We start from the raw sequence: 19,965 nt of genomic DNA, 5'->3' as shown, positions 1-19,965 counted from the left end.
GTAGGGGGAACATGGACAGATCACACTTGCTAACTGGCACCTTTCCTTAAGTTGGCAGTAGGATTCTCATATCTTAGTTTATGATGCGGTTTTAAAGAAAACCAATGTTGCTTAAGCTATTTGATATGACACAAATACAAATTCATTTTCAATTGCTCTACTCTTTAAATATGTTTATTTCTTCCCTGAACCCTTGAAAGGTCACTCTTTCTTTTTTGAAATAATGGCAAGGGTTGCTATTGCAATGCTTAATAGCATTCAACAGATTTCAGAAATTAAGAGACTGAACATTTACAAATTTTCATGTATTCATTATATATAGGAGTTGGCTGCTTTTATTTGTGTAAGAAATATTTATGGAACATATACTAGCTGCTGTATGTTATGCCTATTAAACATGGTCTTATCCCTCATAAAGTGCATATTATTTTCTACAAAAGGATTGAAAAAGAAGTCATTTTGAAACCTTTAACAACGACTTCTTTCAGAGGAATCCTAGAGATGATGTCCTTGAAAGGGGAAAATTGAGCAAAATGTTTATGTTGTGTGAAACTGATCAGTCTACTTAATTGCCTGTTGATAGATGAAAATCTTGGTGAACTAATATATGCTCAAATAAATGCTTTGAAATGACTACCACATAAATTTAAGTATTTAACCTTCTAGAGAAGTAGAATTTAGGAAATCAAAGGATATAACAAATAAGTATAATTTAGTTCACTGAGTTTCCCGAAAGCCAGTGTTCTTTCTAAAAGCATATTATTTATTCCTTAGGGATATATTTATTTTATTTATTCCTAAGGAATGCATAGTATACCATTAGTTCATCATTAATGAAATAAGAACTTGGCTACTGGCACATCTACTAGGGTAGAGGTGGAACAGAAACAAGAGTCTATGCAAATCCTAAGGCCATCAAAAATAGGACAATATAGAGAAATCTAGATTATTAGGTAAAAGTGACAGTTGGTCACTGATACCAGGAATTTTTAAAAGTTTAGGTTTCAGGACAGGTCTCTGGCCATAAAAATTATGGAGATACCAGAGTAATGACCAGTTCTACAGGAAAGGATTATTTAAATAGGCAGCTATATAACTCAATATATATCCCCAAAACAATGTGAGGCACTGTGTACATAAACATATATGACCTTTAATTTGGAAGACTCTGCCATAGAAGTGTACAAAAGGCACCAAGTTAGTGGACCTAGGAGGCAAAGTGGTGGAATGATCGCAGGCAACATCACAAGTGATGGGCATCCGGATGAGGAATTCTGCAAGAGCATGTTAGTAGGACAGCTGACTCGATGCCGAGTGGTGAGTCATTGGCTCATAGTCCTTCAATCTACTCTTAAAGGAAAATGGTTTCTACCACATTTTGGAGCAAATCTGAGTGTTTGGAAATACAGATTAGAAAGGCAAGGGCCTAGTTGCCAAGGAGCATATTACATCACCTACAGTGTCCCTGGAGGGACAGGAGACGGTTGACTGCTCACCCTGGTGCTCACTCCTTCTTGCATAATGGTATGGTTTCCAGATGTAAGGGAGTTTTTCTACCCAAAAATAGCAATGGCATTTATTTTCCAAATAGACTTTATTCGACTGTATGCACACTTCATGAGAGGAGACTTTTTTCCTCAAGCACATAATCTAGAATTGCTACTGTGGAAAGGTATTTATGGGGCCAAGCACATGTTGGTATTTAATACACTGACTTGTTACTTCAGATCACAATCGAGGCATCCCAAAGGAGGAGGAAAAGGAAAACTATTTGTTTGCTGTATTAACACCTATCTCTTTCTCTGTGTCAAACTGGAAGAGAATTTTATCTTTTCCTTTGAACTTGCTTGTAGTATTAATGAATGTTGTTCATTTTACTTTGATGTAATAGCTTCCACTACCAACCGTCACAAGTTGATTATCATAGTCATGTCAGTAAAGGGTTAAATGAGGGATGAAAGGAAAATAAACATATGAATAAAACGGCTGAAGTATCCACCAATCTTAAATCATTGAGACAATATTACAGACCAGGTGTGAATGATTTGTTACATTTCCCTAAGAATGACAAAATTTGTAATTCCCACAGTAACACTTGTTTCGTTTCATTTTTGTGGAAGATTAAATTGTTGATGAAATTAATTTTCTACCAGTCATCAGCAAAATGGAAAACAATGTAATACTAACCAGGTGCACTACAAAATAATTATATTTCCAACAAACTTTCTAAGCTAAAGATAAATTACATTTTAATATTGTGTATTCTTATTTGACATAAATACCTAGAAATAAACAGATAATGTATAAATCTGTTGAACATTTCTTTTTCCTAGAAAGGCAAGTATTGCGTATAATAGGGTTATTAAATACTAAAGGACATACAATTCCCTTTCTCAGAAATAGCATGAAATTGTCAGTACAATGAGGTCACCTCTGTCCTTTGCCTACTTTTTCAAACTGTTTTCAGTAAAATTGTCCTGCTCTCTCCAAAAATCTCACTATATGATCAAATAATCCCTTCATACATTCTAGATTATGTGTGTGGGGGGGTCAGTCCTCACACTTGAATCAGATTTTGAGTGAGGTATGTTCTGATTCTTTAGAGTGGCTGCAACACCAAGGATAACAATATTTTCTCTTGCATTTTCTTCTTAAAGTTTTGCTTCAACTTCAGGTGTGGATCGATATTTTGTTTTGAGTTAAATATACATGTATCATGAACTAAATATAGATTCACTTTTATTGAGATGTAATTCATATACCTTCAAATTCACCTTTTCAAAATGGTCAATTTGGTGGCCTTTAGCAAATTCACAGAATTATGTAGCCATCACCACAATCTGATTCCAGAGCATTTTCATCTATGTCAAAAAGAGCATCTGGAACCTCTGTGTTTAACTTTTTGGGGAAAATGCCAAATTCCTTTTCTAAATGGCTGCACCATTTTAGATTGTTACTAGCAATATATGAGGGTTCCAATTGATCCACATCCTTGTTAACTCTTGTGATTGTCCATCTTTTTGAATTTAGCTATCCTAATGGGTGAGAAGTAGTATCTCATTGTAGTTTGATTTGTATCTCCTCAATGACTAATAAGGCTGAACATCTTTTCATGGACTTATTGGCCATTTATATATGGCCTTTGGAGAAATGTCTAAATATTTTCCCATTTGGGGGATTATTTGTCTTTTTCATCTTAAATTGAAATTGTTCTTTATGTATCTGGATATAAGTCCTTTATCAGATACATGATTTGCAAGTATTTTCTTTCATTTTATGACTTGTGTTTTCACTTCCATCATGCTATCTGTTGAAGGACAATAGTTTATGATTTGATGAACTCTAATTTATGTATTCTTAATTGCTTACATTTCTGCTCTCATACTGAAATAACTGCCTAATCTGAAGTCAAGATTTACTCATTTTAGTGTAATTTTTGAATAATTTTAGTTCCTATATTTAGATCTATGGTCTATTTTAAGCTTTTGTTTTGTTTTGATTTTTGTTTTGAAGTCCAACTGCATTTTTTGCATGTGTGTATTCATAGTTGTCCCACTGCTATTTGTTGAAAAGATTGGATTATCATGGCACTCTCATAAAAAATCAATTGATTATAAGTTTAAGGCTTTATACCTGGAATCTAACTTATATCCCATTGGTCTATGTCTATCATAATACAAATACCATACCATCCTGATTATTGTAGATCTCCTGGAAGTTTTAAAATCATGCAGTGTGAGTCTTCCAACATTGTTCTTTTTCAAGATTTATTCTGGCTATTCTGGGTCCCTTGATGCCTATGAGAATTTTAGGATCTGGTTGTCAGTTTGCAGCAGGGAAAAAAGCTGGCTAGGATTTTGACAGAAATTGGTTTAAGTCTTTAGATCAATTGAAAAAATATTGCCATTTTCACAATATTAAGTCTTCGGATCCATGAACATGAAATGTTTTTCCATGTATTTAGACCTTCTTTCAATTCTTCCAGTGATGTTTGGTAGATTTTAGTGTTCAAGACTTGTACTGCTTTTCTTAATTTTATTCCTAAGCATAGATTTTTTTTTCTTAATTTCATGTTTTTGGATTATTTTCTTGTTATGTATATAAATACAATTTATTCCTGTAAATTGAGCTTGTATCTTGCTGACTTGATGGACTTACTGTTGAGTGTTTATGATGTTTTATGCTTTCCATAGTATTTTATATGTACAAGACCATGTTTTCTGCAAATAGAGATAGTTTTACTTCTTCCTTTCCATTCTGGATGCTTTTTACATATTTTTCTAACTCAATGAACCTAACTAGAATCTCCCATTCACTGTTCAATAAATGGGTGAGAGATGAGAGATGACATCCTTGTTTCATCCCTGATATTTGAGGAAAAACTCAGTCTTAACATTAAGTATGATATTACCTGTGGGTTGTTTGTAGACAAACTGTATAAGGTTGAAGAAGTTTACTTCTGTGGGAGGCAGAATAAAAGTTGTTCACCTTGTAATTCCTAAGCCCTTGTGAATATGTGAATATGCCTTAGTTCCTTTCTTTTCTGCTAGAAGGAAATCAATATGTCTTGTAGTAAAGGTTTGCTAGCAAAGGATTTTCCCTGCTTTTGTTTAACCATGAATGTCTTAATTTTTTTGGCCATGCTTGCAAGATAATTCTGCTGCAATAGAATTTTTGGTTGATAGCTGCATCTTTCGGTACTTTGAATATGTCATCTCCCTGCTTCCTGACTGTTTATGACTTAAGATGAAAGATCAGCTTTTAATCTCTTTGTTTTTCAGTTTTATAACTTTATTTGACAATCAGCCATTTGTTCTCATCCACATTAACTGTAGATTTTTGAAGGTGGTGTCAGGTGCATAGATAACCAAAGTAGAGAGATTTACTAGAGACTCTTCATCCTCATAACATTTTCTGGACAACCGGCACATGGATATGGTGTGGAACATTCGTTATTCCTTTGGCCCAGATCGCTTTATTGAGCCTGGTGTCAATGTGCACACCTGGAGTTCCCTTCTCCTTCTGGCAAATTTCTGGATCTCTTTGATTGCCCAAGGGGCGCACTTCTTGAAACCCACTCCACTGATGTGCTGTGACTGTTGATGGTGTAGTCCCTGGTCCACACCCCTTTGCTGATGACAGAACGGCCCTGCTTCTCACCGCCCTTCTTTGCAGGAGTCATTCTGCTGGGCCCGCATTAGAAAGCTCAGCTTTTAATCTTATTAATTGTGATATGAAGATTAATGGACCTTCAAAGATGTTCACATCCTAATATTTGGAATCCATGAATATGTTAGGGTATATGGGAAAAGGGAATTAAACATGTAGATGAAATTAAGATTTCTCATCAGCTGACCTTGAAAGGGGGAGATTATCTAGCATTAATAGTGTGGGCCCAATATACACATAGAGGACCTTATAAGTAGAAGAGGGAGACAGAAAACAGAGGGTCAGAGAAAGGCAGAAGCCTGAGAAGGATTTCAGCTCATTTGCTGGCTTTGAAGATGAAGGAATGGTGCCAGATCCCAAGAAATGCAGGTGGCCTCTAAAAGGAGAGAGAGGCGAGAAAATAGATTCTTCCCTAGAGCCTCCTGAAGAAATTCAGGTCTGTGGGCACCTTGATTTCATCAAGTGAATCAGTTTAAGATTTCTGACTTTTAGAATATAAGATATTTGTGTCATTTAAGCCATTAAGTTCATGTCCATTTTTTTATCCACACATTTTTATAGCAACAATGTATGTAATAAAGTAATACATTGTTAACCCCTTTATGCAATGAGTCACTTCTCTCTGTCTTTAAACAGTTTAAGTACAATGAGTCTAGTTTGGGATTTCTTTAAGTTTATCCTACTTGGCATTTTTTCAGCTCTTTGAATGTTTAGATGAATGATTTTTAAGAGAAAATTTGGTAATGTTTCAACTATTATACCTATAATTATTCTTTCTGCCATTTTCTCTCTCTCTCCTTCTCTCTGAGAATCCTGCTATGCATGTACTGATAAACTTGATAGTGTTTCACAAGTTGCCAAGACTATTTCTATTAATTTTGGGGTCTTTCTGTTCCTCCTTTGTATCATCTTAACTCTCTTACCCTAAAGTACACTTATTATTTCTTCTGCCACTTGACATCTGCTTTTGAGCCCCTCTGGTGATTTTATTTCTGTTACTGTCCTTTTAAAACCCATAATTTCTATTTGGTTCATTTTTTATAATTTTATTTCTTCACGGATATTTTAATTTGGTGAGACATCATTCTCATATTTTACGTTAGTATTAAACATAGTTTCTCTTAGTTACGTGAACATATTTTAAATAGCTTCTGTAAATGCTAGTTTCTAGTAACTCTAAAGTCTGTTTCCTTAGTGATGGTTTTCTGTTTCTTTCTTTCCTATGTGTATACCATATTTTTTTGTTTCATTATTTTTTATTGAAAATGGACTTTTAAAATAATGTCATGTGGCAACTCCGGCAATTAGATTCCTCCATCCCAGGTTTTGTTGATACTGTTTTTGCTCTTGGGGCTCTTCATCTCTTTAATAACTTTATTGGGCTAATTCTATTCTCTGTATCTTTTGTCCTGTGTGTTCACACGTCTCTGGTCCATTAGCGTAGTGGTCAGCCAGTAATTAAATGGGATTCCCTTCCGTGCCTTGCACGAGGACTTCTCCCCACCTTTACTACAAGTGCTCTGTGCGTTGGTTCCTGCCTTCAGCACCCAGCCAGGCCCTTCACAGCTGTGCCTTCGCCTGCATTTCCAGCTCGCCCTTCCTGCCTGTCAGGCAATGACAGTTCTCTCAAAATTTGGTTTTTAGAGACTTCAAGCCCTTTATACGCCCTCCAGGGACCGCCAGGCTGCTGGTTTTCACAGTGACCGTGAATATGACACTATTGGTTTTCACAGCACCGTGGAGCTGGGGAGTGGGAGGGGAGAAGAGGACAAATTAAAATATCATGGAGTTTGCCTTTTTTTACTGAGAGTTTGGTATTTTTCTTGAGTAAATAGTCCAAGAACCTGGCAAAGTGAGTCGGATGTCCAAACCTCAAGTGAAAGCACATGAAAAGTACACTTCACCCAGGATGAAGTGAAAGAAACGTCACATGACGGTGCTCAGTGTTTATGGTCTGGGAAATATACTCTTCTCATGATGGTGTATGTGTGCAGCACGTGGCTAGTGAGTAGATATTAACTAACAATAATAGGCCATGCCCAGTTTCAGTAACAAAATCTTTACTGTATTTGTCAGATGAAGTTTACTGGTTCAGAGTTTTTCTGACAAAGCTAAGATAAATTCTTCAATGTCAGTATTCATAGAAACAAAAATTTTATTGAAAATAAGTATAACTAAGGACTGTGCTTATAATAATAACTTGAAAAAGAATACTTGTAACTGAACAGACATTGCATATGGGCCACTCAGCAACAAAGACAGCCTCATTTTTCTTTGAATCCTTCTAATTTTCAGTCTCTCAAAATTCCTTTTTTCTTGGATGCCTGTATTATACAATTCTGGTCAGTAAAATTTTAACTGATCCATTTTGGAATAATAACCATTAATAAACCGAAGAAGAAAATGTTACCCTCTTTTTCTTACCCACACTTCTTCTTTCTACCTTAATCTAACTCAAATGTCATGCTTGAGAATCAATATCATTTTTCAGCCAGGAAGCTGAGAACTGCATGCCAAAGATGATTGAGCTGAAATAAAAGAAGTCTGAATATTAATGATATCTTGAAGTTACTAGACTATAATTCTGGACTTCTTGATAAAAAAAGGAGTGCATATATCTATGTGCTTAATCCTTTGGGACTTCAGCTTTCTATTACTTGCAGTCTACTGTAATTGTATGAACTCAACTACAAGTGAAAAAACTGAAGTTTTTCATTATAAATGTTTAATTCTCTCCAATATAGAATTGGCGTTAGGTTGTTTGTAGTGGTATCTACTTTTCTTTCCTAAGTGATCTTTGTAAAATGCTCCAGTTGTTTGAATCATTCAGCTTTTGCTGATCCTGGTCTAAGAGTCACAACATGTTCTTCACTTTAATCAGATCCTCTTCCAGGAATTCTCAATCTCTGCCAACATTTGTTTTCTCTAATTTCCAAGACTTTAAACATAATATGCACATATACATTTAAAAGCAAAACATAGCAAAACTGCAGTGTACCTATTTTTCTGTAATGTTTTATCTTTCAATTTGTAACTAGTGTGTGACAGTACATTCCTGCTCACAGGAAGGGTGACTCTATTTGAGGAGTGACTTAGAAGTAAGTGGCTTCTCACTGAATTGCGTTATGACAACTATAATGGACACTACTGGTTATCCCACAGAATCTGTTTATCCTAAGATACCTAAAGATTTATTACCTAAGATAATAAAACTTCTGATCCTTTGTTACATACATGATCATCCAGAATAAAGATTATATTTACCAAATTTCTTGAAGTTAGATGTCACTGTGTGGCTAATTTTTAGTTAGTGTCCAGGGTAAAGTCATTTATCAAACATACTGGATTATTTCATTGAGAGGAAATGACATGACATTTTAGTTTTCATTTTTCTTCCTTCTTTTGCTTGAAATTTCAATTCATGCCTAGGATCCCACCTTGGATCATTGGTGCAAGGGTTTCTCCCTAGGAATAATGAAAGAGAAAAATCAGAAAGGGACCTGAATCTTAGAAAACTTCAGGCTATCTTACTAGGCCTGAATTACATATATGTGAAATTTAACATGATAGAGAAATAAATGTCTTTCTTGCATAATCCAAGGTCATCTCTAGTACATTCAAATGAACCTATGTTCTAATTAAGGGAAAGACCACTACTGATCTTCATTAACATTATTAAATATATTAAATAACTTTGATAGTTAGAAAATTTATGAGGTATGTTTAATCATTTAGCATCCCCTATTCTGTGCTCTGTGGTTGCTATGATAGATATTCTGTGAGGGAAAATAAAGTACATTTTTCAGGGACAGAGGAGTGGGATTTCTGGACAGATAGCTCTTTTGCTGGCTCTGGTTTGTAAAAGAACAGAATTCCGGGTAGTACTGTGATCTGGTCTAATTCAAGGTGGCATATCATAATCACACTTGGAAATCGGATGTTAAATTCAGCCTTGTCTGTGGAGTTTTCTTGGTATTGTGTTGGGGCTATATTTAAAGTCTCCTCCAGTTGCAAACGTAACAGGTGTGAAAGGCTTCAGGGCCTACAAACTGTCTTAGATAATTTATTATTGCATCTGCTTACATTGGACCAGAAGGCAAACATCTAGCCAGAATCTGGTTTCCCCAAACAATGGAGAGTAGGCACAGGGCCATAATAGTCTATGAGAAGGACCCAGATTTAGTTTCTCTAAGGATTTAACATAATCCCATAGTGAGGACTCAGAATCTAAGGGCCACACACTGCATTGGGACTATGCTGCTTCTCTACTTGTCTGTGTGACCAGATATATAGGAAAGGCATTGTGTCCTTTAATTAATAAAGATTAGGCCACTTTCAAATGTGTGTATTTTCATTCTGTTAATGTATACCCCTAACTGGAGAGAAAGGCAATACATCCTAATAATTAAGAGACTATACTCTGGTTTCAGACTGACTTATTTTTACACAGGCTTCCCTGCTTATTAGCCTTATGAAACCCCATTATCCTTATGCCTCAGTTTTGTAAGTATAGCATGAGTTCTTTATATATTTTAGTTGCTAGTCCATTTATATAATAGATTTTATTTTTTAGAGAAGTTTTAGGTTTCCTAGAAAATTGAGCAGAGTCTGCAGAGTTCCCATCATACCTCTCTCTCTACCAAATACATAGTTTTTCCTATTAACCAATATCTCGCAGCGGTGTGATACACTTGTTACAGTTGACAAACCAATATTGATACACTATTGTTGACTGAAGTTCATAGTTTACATTAGGGTTCATTCTATATTGTACATTTCTATGGATTTTGTCAAATGCATAATGTCATGTGTCTCCCATTACAGTATCACACAGAATAGTTTCACTGCCCTAAATTTCCCAAGTTTTCCACTTATTGATTATTCCTTCCATCCCTCAAGCCTTCGGCAGCCACTGAACTTTTAGAACTTTTGCCTTTTCAGACAGTATACACTTGGAATCATATAGTATGCAGCCTTTTCAGGCTGGTTTCTTTCACGTAACGATCAACATTTACGATCCCTCTTAGTCTTTTGTGATTTAGTGGTTCATTGTCTTATATTGTTGAATAATATTCTATCCCAATCATATTCCATATCTAGCAAATGATAAATTGTTTATCCATTTACCTATTGAAAGATATCTTGTGTAGATTATATTTCATCCTTTTAATGGTGTCTTTGATCAATCTAAATTTTAATGAACTCCAACTTGTCAGTCTTTTCCCATATAATTATTGTGTTTTGTTTCCTAATTAGGACTTTTTCCCCCATCCCCAATTAATGAAGATTGTCCTATGTTATCTTTTAGAAACTTTCCTCTCTCTCTTTCAAAATAGTTTTCACATACCATATACTGTATCTGGAATTTATTTCTGTGTATGGGAATGATGTAGAGATTAAAATTCTTTTTCTTTTCCATGTGAATATACAGCTAAACAAGCTCCATTATTGAAGAGAAGAGACCATCTGTCCCACTGTACAATATAGAGGCTTTTTCATAGATCTGGTGAATGTATGCGCCTGTTTCAGAACTCCTTTCTAGGTACTGTACAGTAAAAATATCTATCAAAAAATAGTCCTGAAAACCTCTATGGAGAATTGTCTCTCAATCTGGACATGATTGTCTCATTCCTGATGTTAAGGAAGAGTATTCAATAGTTCACATTAAGTATGATGTTTGCAAAAACTTATTTTTTTTCCTAAATAGATTTTTTTCATATTAAGAATCTTCTATTCCTAATATTTTGAAGTTTAAAAAATAATTTGTCATAATAGAGATCTACATGTTATCAAAAGACTTTTCTTCATCTATTATAAGTATCCTATTATTTTCTCTTTTTTATTGTTTCAATTTGATGACTATGGTTTATTTTTCAAATGATAAATTCATATTCCAAGAATAAATCTAATTTCATTATGACCTATTATTATTTTTATGTTTTGCTGAATGCAATTTGCTAATATTTATTTGAGGTTTTTATATTTATATACACATGAGATGCTGGCCTATGATTTTGATTTCTTATAATGGCGCATCCAGTTTTGACAAATAGTTTCTATTTGTCATTGAATGAAGTAAACAGTGCATTCTATTTTCCTCATGTCTTGAAGAGTTTACATGAAACTGACGGATTATTTCTTCCTCAAACTTTTGGGAAGATTAACTGTAATTGAAAAGCCTAGTTACATACAATCTAGGCTTGGTGTTTACTTTGTGGAATAATTGGAATTTATGGAATAATTTCCATAATAGATAATGGTCTATTCATATCTTCTCTATTTTCTTTTATCAATTTTATGTTTTGATTTTTTAAAGCGTTTTTTCCATTTCATATAAGATTTTAATTATTGGCATAAGTTTTTATAATCTTTTATCTAGTTAGTCTGTATGATATTTATTTATGTGGTCTCTTCATTCCTAATGTTAATAATCTGTTTCTCTTTCTCTCATCCCTCTTGATAGGAGTTTACTAATTATGTAAATAAGTCTGATCTGATCTTCATTGTTTCTTTCCTTCTACATTTTTCTATTTAATTGGCTGTGCTCATTCTAATGTCTTAGACACTCATGCACGCATGCTCACACACACACACACACACACACACACACACTCCACATTTAAGGCTATAAAATTGTCTCTAAGCTTTAGATGCACTCTGTACTTTTAATATATTGATAAAAAGCAGATAGCTTCCTACCTTGTCTGGAGGTCCATCTCCTTAGGAAATGGCATGTCCTGATGGGGAAAAAAAAGAAAATGCTCCACTTATTTTCATGTATCTCTCCTCTCTCCATGATCCTGGGATCTTCATTCCTGGCTGAATATGCTCTTTGGTACAGCCAAAGTATTATTTAAAGTACTTTTATTTAAAGCGAATTATTTAAAGTATTTTTATTTAGCCTCTCTGTTTCTCATGGAAGAGGGTTATTTTAAGTAGATTATGCTAGGAAATGAGAATTATTAGGAGGGTATTATACTATTTCAGACAAAAATATGAAGGTACCATTTACTCACTACTTGTAGAATGACAAATGGTTAGTTTGGGTATCTTTTCAAATAGGCCTGGAAGTATTTTCTAAGGTATTACAGAAAAGAGAGAAGATTAAAAAGACTCTAAGTAGTTTTGCCTTAAACACAAAAGAGATTATTTTGTTTTGCTTTGTTTTTTTACTTAGTGTCAGACTGAGTCAGGCTCTCCTAGCACAGAAGCAATATGGCTATAGCAGTATACATTTTTATATTTCCTGTGTGGATAAGAATGTATCTATTATATACAGTTATCTATATCTATTAACACATATCTGTATCATCTGTATCTATTTCTACATCTATATCTATATGTGTGATTACATTGGCTGCATATCCTGAGGAAACGCAAGTCCCAAAGAAAGTTATAGTGGTATTGTACTAAGAAAGAGGAATGGATGCTTACAACTGAAATGCAAAAAAAGAGAAAAACAGAAAAATAGACAGAAAGAAGGAAATCTAGTATGATGGTGAGTGTTGTTCATAAACAGGGGCTGGAGTGAAGATTTGTCAAAAACAGGAAAGGATTTGATATTTACATTAAAAAGGATTTAACGAGAAAAGAAAAACAACAGGTAATGATGAGAAGGCCAGTTTTCTGATGCAGAGAATTGATGCAAGAGGACCCAAGGACTTGAAGGTGAGGCAGGAACAAGAGCAGGCTGACTGGGAGTAAAGGGCCATTGTGCTGAATATTATGAAATGCTATTTTTTGGAAAGAAGATGCACTTTTTCAGAAGAACTACAATAACTTGAGCCGTGCATCCTGGAAGCTCTGTGAAGTTATCTGTTATGGTGAGAATGGGCCTAGCATGCTCTAGGGAATCCTAAAACTTTGATATGTCTTATAGCTTTTAGTGTTACTGTCGAGAAATGCAAGTATTCAATATGGTTGAGAGCAGGGGATCTGATTCTATTTATGGAAAAGAGGAATTTGATTAGGTTTCTATGCACTAGCACTAAAAATTACAAATCAATTTATCAATGAAAACAGTAAAATATCACAAATCAGTTTATTAATGCAAACCAATTCCTTCTTTTAAACATTATTGTTCAATAACATTGGTGTAAAACATTCATATCGGCAGTTTTGATATCCAGTTTCTCCTGTTCTGGACAGAGCATCAAAAATGGTGCATTATTTTGAAATGACGTGGTTCATAAGTATATATTCCTAAGAGGTTAATTTATCAGTGCTTAATTCTTTGGATTATCTTCTTAGTGGCAACTCGGTTTTATTAATGACATAAGTAATGCAGGAAAGAATCAAGTAATTTAAATTAATAATAAGAAAATACAGATTCTGAGTTCAAAATAATTGCAATTAACTAAATCTTCAGAAATTTTAGTCATTTTGAATTTATCAGAAATATTTGGATTTTGGTAACATCTGATATTTAAAAAGCTAGGCATTTAAATTTTTTAATGCCCTTTCCCCTTTGAAACTATACATAGAGGAAATAAAGTTTCATTAGTTTTTCCTTTTGAGAATAAACCTACCATTATATACTCTCAAATTATATCTGTCTGCTAGGGTTATTTTAAAAGCTTCATTAATATGATTTTATGACAGCTAGAAATGGTAACAGGTACATTTTGTAGCATGAACTACAGTGCTTACAAAAATTCTCACAGCAGTTACATGATTCATAAAATATTTAAGAGCATTTAGTGATGGAATTTTTTAAATGGCTAAATGATGACCTCAATTATACCAAGCTGATTAGCTAAAGATGTGTTTTTCCATTATTACCGTTTACCTTTAAATAGAATTTCATCTTTATACAGGTATTTATTATGTGATTTTCTATGCAATCAGTTCATTAATAATTTTTTGAATCCATAGCTTCCTTCTCTGGAAATAACTCATTTTTAATGAATAAACCACAAAACACATCTCATTTTTATAGGTATTTTTAAAAATTCAGAAATAATATTACTAGATTTATTACCACATTATTAAGTATTTGGTACTCATGCCTCTATATCATGTGTCTTAGTCTCAAAAATTTGAAAAAGTAAATCTCAGTATTTTCCCCAAACTGAGAGCTCGTGTTTTCCTTCAGATAAAATGCCAGTAGCCAATCACATTATACACATTCATTTATTGAATGGCTTCTACGTATTACTAGGCTAGATGTATTATTTAGCCAGAGTATGTAAGTTAACAGATGGGCTTAAATATGCAAATAATCAGACCAACCAAAATGTTTTAGTTCATGTGGTGGTTAGTAGAAGAGCTATTCAGGACCCAGGTTCCTTCCAACCTTTGCGCTCACCACCTCAGGATTTGTATCAGATGCACCCAGTCAGAGGAAGGAAAAATCGGGAATATTTTAAATACCTGCTTTGGAAATGACTCACATAATTTTTACTCACCTTCTAAAACTTAGTTACATGGCCACACCTACATGCAAGTGAGATTGGGAGGCACTCTGTTTCTTTGTATGCTTAGCATAAAGAAAGGATCTGTCCTTGTGAAGAGTAAAGAAGCTTTACTATCCTGGATAAATGCATTCAAATTAATATTTATACGTAAGAACTATTTTCTGCAACCAAGGAATTCAACTTCACTGCGCGTAGATTGTTGAATTATGAAGTGATTAGGGAAAAAATAATGTAAGTGCTAAATTAGAAATAAGGTATAAGTGAAGTTCTTTAAGCATAAGAAAGGTCTGGCTAACTGACCTCATTGGAAAAGGGCGAATGCACTTTCACAGAGAAAGTGATAATTCAGTTTTGTTTGTAAGTGCAGGTATAAATTCATCAGGCACACAGGACAGAGAATCTGCCAGAAAGTACAGTAAATAGTGAAAGCTATCACAGCTCAGTAATAACTAGTTAATTATACTGTAGTTTCAAAATTTGGAAGTAATTTCAAAAAATACAGGAAAAAATAACAAAAGAAAAAGCAAAATAGACACACAGATGCCTAAGAACAGGATGAAGAAATACTGACATTCTCACAATTGCTTCAGATATGGTAGGCTCTTAACTTCTGTTCTTCGTCATCCCTCCTATTTACCATGTGACGACATTGGAAGTCTTTGCACAGACAAAATATGATTGCCTCTTCCTCCCCGCTTCATATCTCTTGACTTCGCACTGGGCCTTGTGAATTGCTTTGATGGAATAGATGTTATTAGAGTGATGCTGACTGGGGACCTTTACTGCTCATGTGGTTCAATGTGCCCTTTTGTGCCTTTGCTATCCCATGAGATTTCCTCTGGGAGCCTTCTGCTCCTTCGGTCCGGGAGAAATTAAATACACTTATTGTCGAATGGAACCAGGCTGACCTGCAACTTGAAGCAGAGATACCCAGCGGAGTCCAAGCTAGATCCACAGAATACCAGCCAAACCTCAAACTCCTGTGTGAGCACAGCTCATGTGCTCCATGCATATGAGAAATTAATTCTTTTCGTTCACCCCTGAACTTTTCTAATTAATTGAGATATACAATGAGTATATTTATATAAAAAGAAATATGACATAATGTTAACTTGCCTTTGTTTCTCCTTTAGGTCCCATTTCACCCCTTCCTTTCCCAGAAAAGCCACTGTTATGCAGATAATGGGGCTTTTGTTTGTATGTCTTAGTGTTTTACTACATAAAATTTAAGTGTGTGTCACACTTGCTATCTTTCCCCTCAAAAGAATATCTCGTGTGAAAGCAAAGTTCTCATTGTTAATATATATCTATTCCAGGGAATTTCATTTACCAAATGAGAATAGGAAGCAAGATTCTCAGTTTCAGGCACTCCCCTAGGAACCTTAATCAATTCTATATTTAATGTTTGAAGAAATAGTTTTAAGAAAATTTCAAGCAGTGCCTCTTCAACAATTATTCTAATCATCTTATTTTTTTCTTCAAATATTATTCTGTAAACTGCTTGGCATGTCCATTTACAGACATGTAAGGTATCTTATTATTTGTTTAGTTTCCAGTATATAGCACAACGGCTGTCACACCCACTGTTGAGCATCTACTGTCCAGAAGCTGTGTAAATTACTGGGGAGCACAACAACGGTCAAGAAACAATCCTCAATCTGGTGAGGGAGATAGACAAGTGAATCATCAATTAAAATGAAAAAAATTACCTTGGAAGTATAAGGAAAGCTCAATGGGAATATGAGTAAATGAGTTGCTAATCGTTCATAAGTGAGGGGAACGTTTAGGAAAGGTTTTTTCAGAAGAAATAGAGTTTTAGCCGAATCTTGAAATAAAAATGGTCATAACAGGCAAACAAGGGAAGAGTGGAAGGGCTCCTTGCATGGTGCAAAAAGCCTGCTTGAGGAATACTGAAATGGTGTGTTCATGAAACCACGGCAGCCGCTTCCTTTATAAGCACAGAGTGCGTGGCCGTGAAAGGTGAGCTGAAAGGAACAGACAAGACCACACGCAGACAGTAGGTTTTATTCTGTATGCAGGGAAAGGCTGTTTAGAATCTGAAGCAGAGAAATGAATCGATTAGATTACATTTCATACAGACCGTCCTATGATAACATGGAGAGCGGTGAACAAGACAAAAATGAAACCAAGTAGCAGATAGAGTCTTTGCCAAAGACTGAAGTCCTTAAAATAAGGAAGTTTCCTATGTGAGCAGAGGAGGGGATTGATGCTGAATATAATAGATAAAATCCCTCTCTAAACTACAAATGAGTCCCTGTTGGCTAATGAATAAAGTACATCGGCCTTATCTTTACACTCAGATTCCTTCATTTTCTTCTCTCAGCATCTTTTCAGCTGAACTATATTGCTAACACGGCTTGGTCTCCATAAAATCTTCTGATTTTTCCCTCGAGAATCTTGATTTTTCTATGTAGACAATGGATACCACACATTAACCAAATGACACTTTTGTAACAGTATTATTTAGAATAAAATATTCTTTATTAAATGCTAGCCTCTATAAGGAGGAATCATACCCTATCTTTTTTGTTCCTACTCACTCATAGTAAACATCTTGTCTTAAATTTTTAAAGTGCCATTGTATGTGTGAATAAATCATGAACGAAATATTAGTTTTTGACCCAGTTTTTCTCTTTGAAATTCCTAAACAAGTATAATTAGCAAACTAAAAGAAGCATAAAAATGCACATGCTCTGGCAAATAAACATAAGCTAAAAAATTACAAATTCTGTGGGATAAGCAAAATATGAATTTTATCATATCTGACTATGATTTCACTGGACCTCCTCAATAATCTCTGCCATCCTTTGTAACTTCGCCAGTAGAAAGAAATTGACTTTAAGAATTGGAGAAAATTAGTTCTGAAAATCTGATCCCTTCAAAATAAGAAAACACTATGAAAATCCTATATTCACAAACAATGAATTTGTTGCAGTACTTTCTTGAAAATGAATGTTTGGAAGCTTTTGAATAAAGATATAAAGGTAAAGATATAAAAGAATTAAGAAGGTAAGAAATTACTAATATCACACTCATGTAAACTCCAATCTTTTGACTATTCATTACTTTTTAGGAGATTATGCTTATCCCAAGAGTTTATTTGTAACTAAAAATAAGATGCATCCACTTTGTTAAGTTAATCATTATAGAAACCATTATAACTATGACTATATATCAAGAAATAAAGACTGAATTGATAGCAACATTTGGATCCTCCTTTCAAAGGGTAATTTTACTGGAATGTGATAACATCTATAAATGTATTCACTCAAGTATATTTACAGACTGTTATTTTCATGTAGCTGATTAAGTTTTTATATAAAATCAGAATAGTGTTGGCTAATGCTTATATGTAGGAGCAGATATATCTGTATCAAATCTGATAATGTTCTAGAGATATTTTTGGAGTGAAAGTACAACTTACATTGATTTGTTTCCTAGAAGGGAGGATGTGTATGTGTGTGTGTGTGTGTGTGCAAGTGCATGCCTGAGTAGTGAGGAACTTAAAAAATGCACATACTAGAAAGGAAGAAAGGAAGAATATCCTCCATAATCTAGAGATTATCAGTATTTAGGATATTTTAATTCATATCCTTTTAGTGTTTCATATTTATTACATGTTTTTTAAAATGTATTATATACACATATCATGTTGTAAACTTTTCATTTAAAAATAAGCTTTGAGTAGCTTTTGATGTGATTATTATCTTTCAAAATCAACTCCGAAGTCTAACTAGTGTCCTATCCCATATATGCCCCACAATATACTTAATCATATCCATGCTGTTGTACATGTAGGCTGCTTCTAATTCTGTGTATCTACATATATGCAGATACTGTGGCTATGCAGATTGATTCTTGCCTCTGCAGATTGTGCATCTCTTTTGGCATTTTCCTTTAATATGAATCCTAGAAATGGAAATGTTTGTAAAAGCAAAATGTACCCCCACATATTACTATTTATTTTGTTAAACTGAACTACAGAAAGATCATACCAATGTCTATTCCCACCAACAGGGCATAAGAGCAGTCATTTCCTTCTCCTCATCACTGAGTTTTGTAACTTTTTAAAAGTCTTTGCCAATTCAATTGGTCTTATATATTAATAAGTCCAGATGCAATTATTCCTGACTCCCATATTACCCTGTTATCACTAAACTATAAAAGAAAACTGTGCACTTTTCACCAAAATGTTCTAGAAAAGGAAATTATGTGTACCTTTGTGCCATCTAAAACATTAAAATTTGTAACAGTTTTAAAGAACAGGTGATTACCAGGGTTAACTTTTATTTGGAAATCCAGTTGCCCTGCATTATCTCGGGGTCTGTTATTTTCGCCATCTGTGATTATATTTTATTTTGTAATGTTGTTTTCCTGTCAGAGATTTCACTTCTCTCATTCTGTCATTCTCAAAACAATATCTGGCTGGCTTTACTTCAAGGCAGCTGGATATTTTGCAGTGCATGAAAGAGTCCAAATGGGATTACAATAGAACAAAGAGCATCCTTTCAAATTTAAGAAGGAGAAATAAAGCAAAACAAAAATTAAATCTTGTTTTCCAGTGTAGAAGGGCAGAGAGCATCAATGGCAGCAAAAATCATTGCCTACTGTATGTTAATTGCTACATTGAGGTGAGGGACATGATGAGTTATAGGAATATGTGTGTATCACATTGTAGATTTCTAAATTTTTGCACATGCATTCTATAATTAATTTTTACAACTATAGGTGGCATATAATAATGAATTATTTTTTTCAATTGAGAAACTTAAGGTTCAAGAAAGACATTTTATTCAGTATAGTTCATAAAATAAGTTAGTATATGACTAAGGATTCAGCCCTTTGTGTCCTAAATCCAAAGTTGGATTCCTAGGACTAGAAGGAAGCCCTCATTTCAGAGATTATCATGAAATAACCTTAGGAAATGAACACTAACAGTAGCTAAATTATTTGTCCAGAGGTATTCAAAGAATCAATGGAAAAGACAAGATTTGATTATTTCTCTGTTAGAAACATGGCGTATATATGTAGTCTTTTTTTAAGCATGCTACTTTTAATAATCTGTACTGGCTCTGTCCAATAGAAATATGTTGCAAGCCACATCTGTACTTTAAAATTTCTACCTTTAAAAACGTAATGACAATGACAAGGATGTGGAGAAAGAAGAACCCTTGCATACTCTTGGTGGGAATGCAAAATGGTGCAGCCGCCATGGAAAATAGTGTAGGGGTTCCTAAAAAGTTCAAATTAGAACTACCATGTGACCCAGCAGTCTCACTTTTGGGTATTTATGCAGTAGATCGAAATTAGGAATTTGAAGAGATATCAGCGTTCTTATGTTCATTGTAGCAGTATTCAA

The 19,965-nt window shown here is 34.2% G+C and overlaps 1 protein-coding gene and 1 pseudogene across 2 annotated transcripts in view; one reads left to right on the top strand and one right to left on the bottom strand.

Annotated features, from left to right (window-relative positions):
• MGAT4C (MGAT4 family member C) overlaps positions 1-19,965 on the top strand; it is a 792,321-nt gene that overhangs the window by 361,893 nt on the left and 410,463 nt on the right. The gene's annotated exons all lie outside the window — the stretch shown is intronic.
• LOC118929546 (60S ribosomal protein L31-like) lies at positions 4,803-5,182 on the bottom strand (annotated as a pseudogene).

The sequence above is a fragment of the Manis pentadactyla genome, chromosome 10, assembly GCF_030020395.1.
Source record: "Manis pentadactyla isolate mManPen7 chromosome 10, mManPen7.hap1, whole genome shotgun sequence".
Classification (NCBI taxonomy): domain Eukaryota; kingdom Metazoa; phylum Chordata; class Mammalia; order Pholidota; family Manidae; genus Manis; species Manis pentadactyla.
This window is presented reverse-complemented; position numbering and strand designations above follow the sequence as displayed.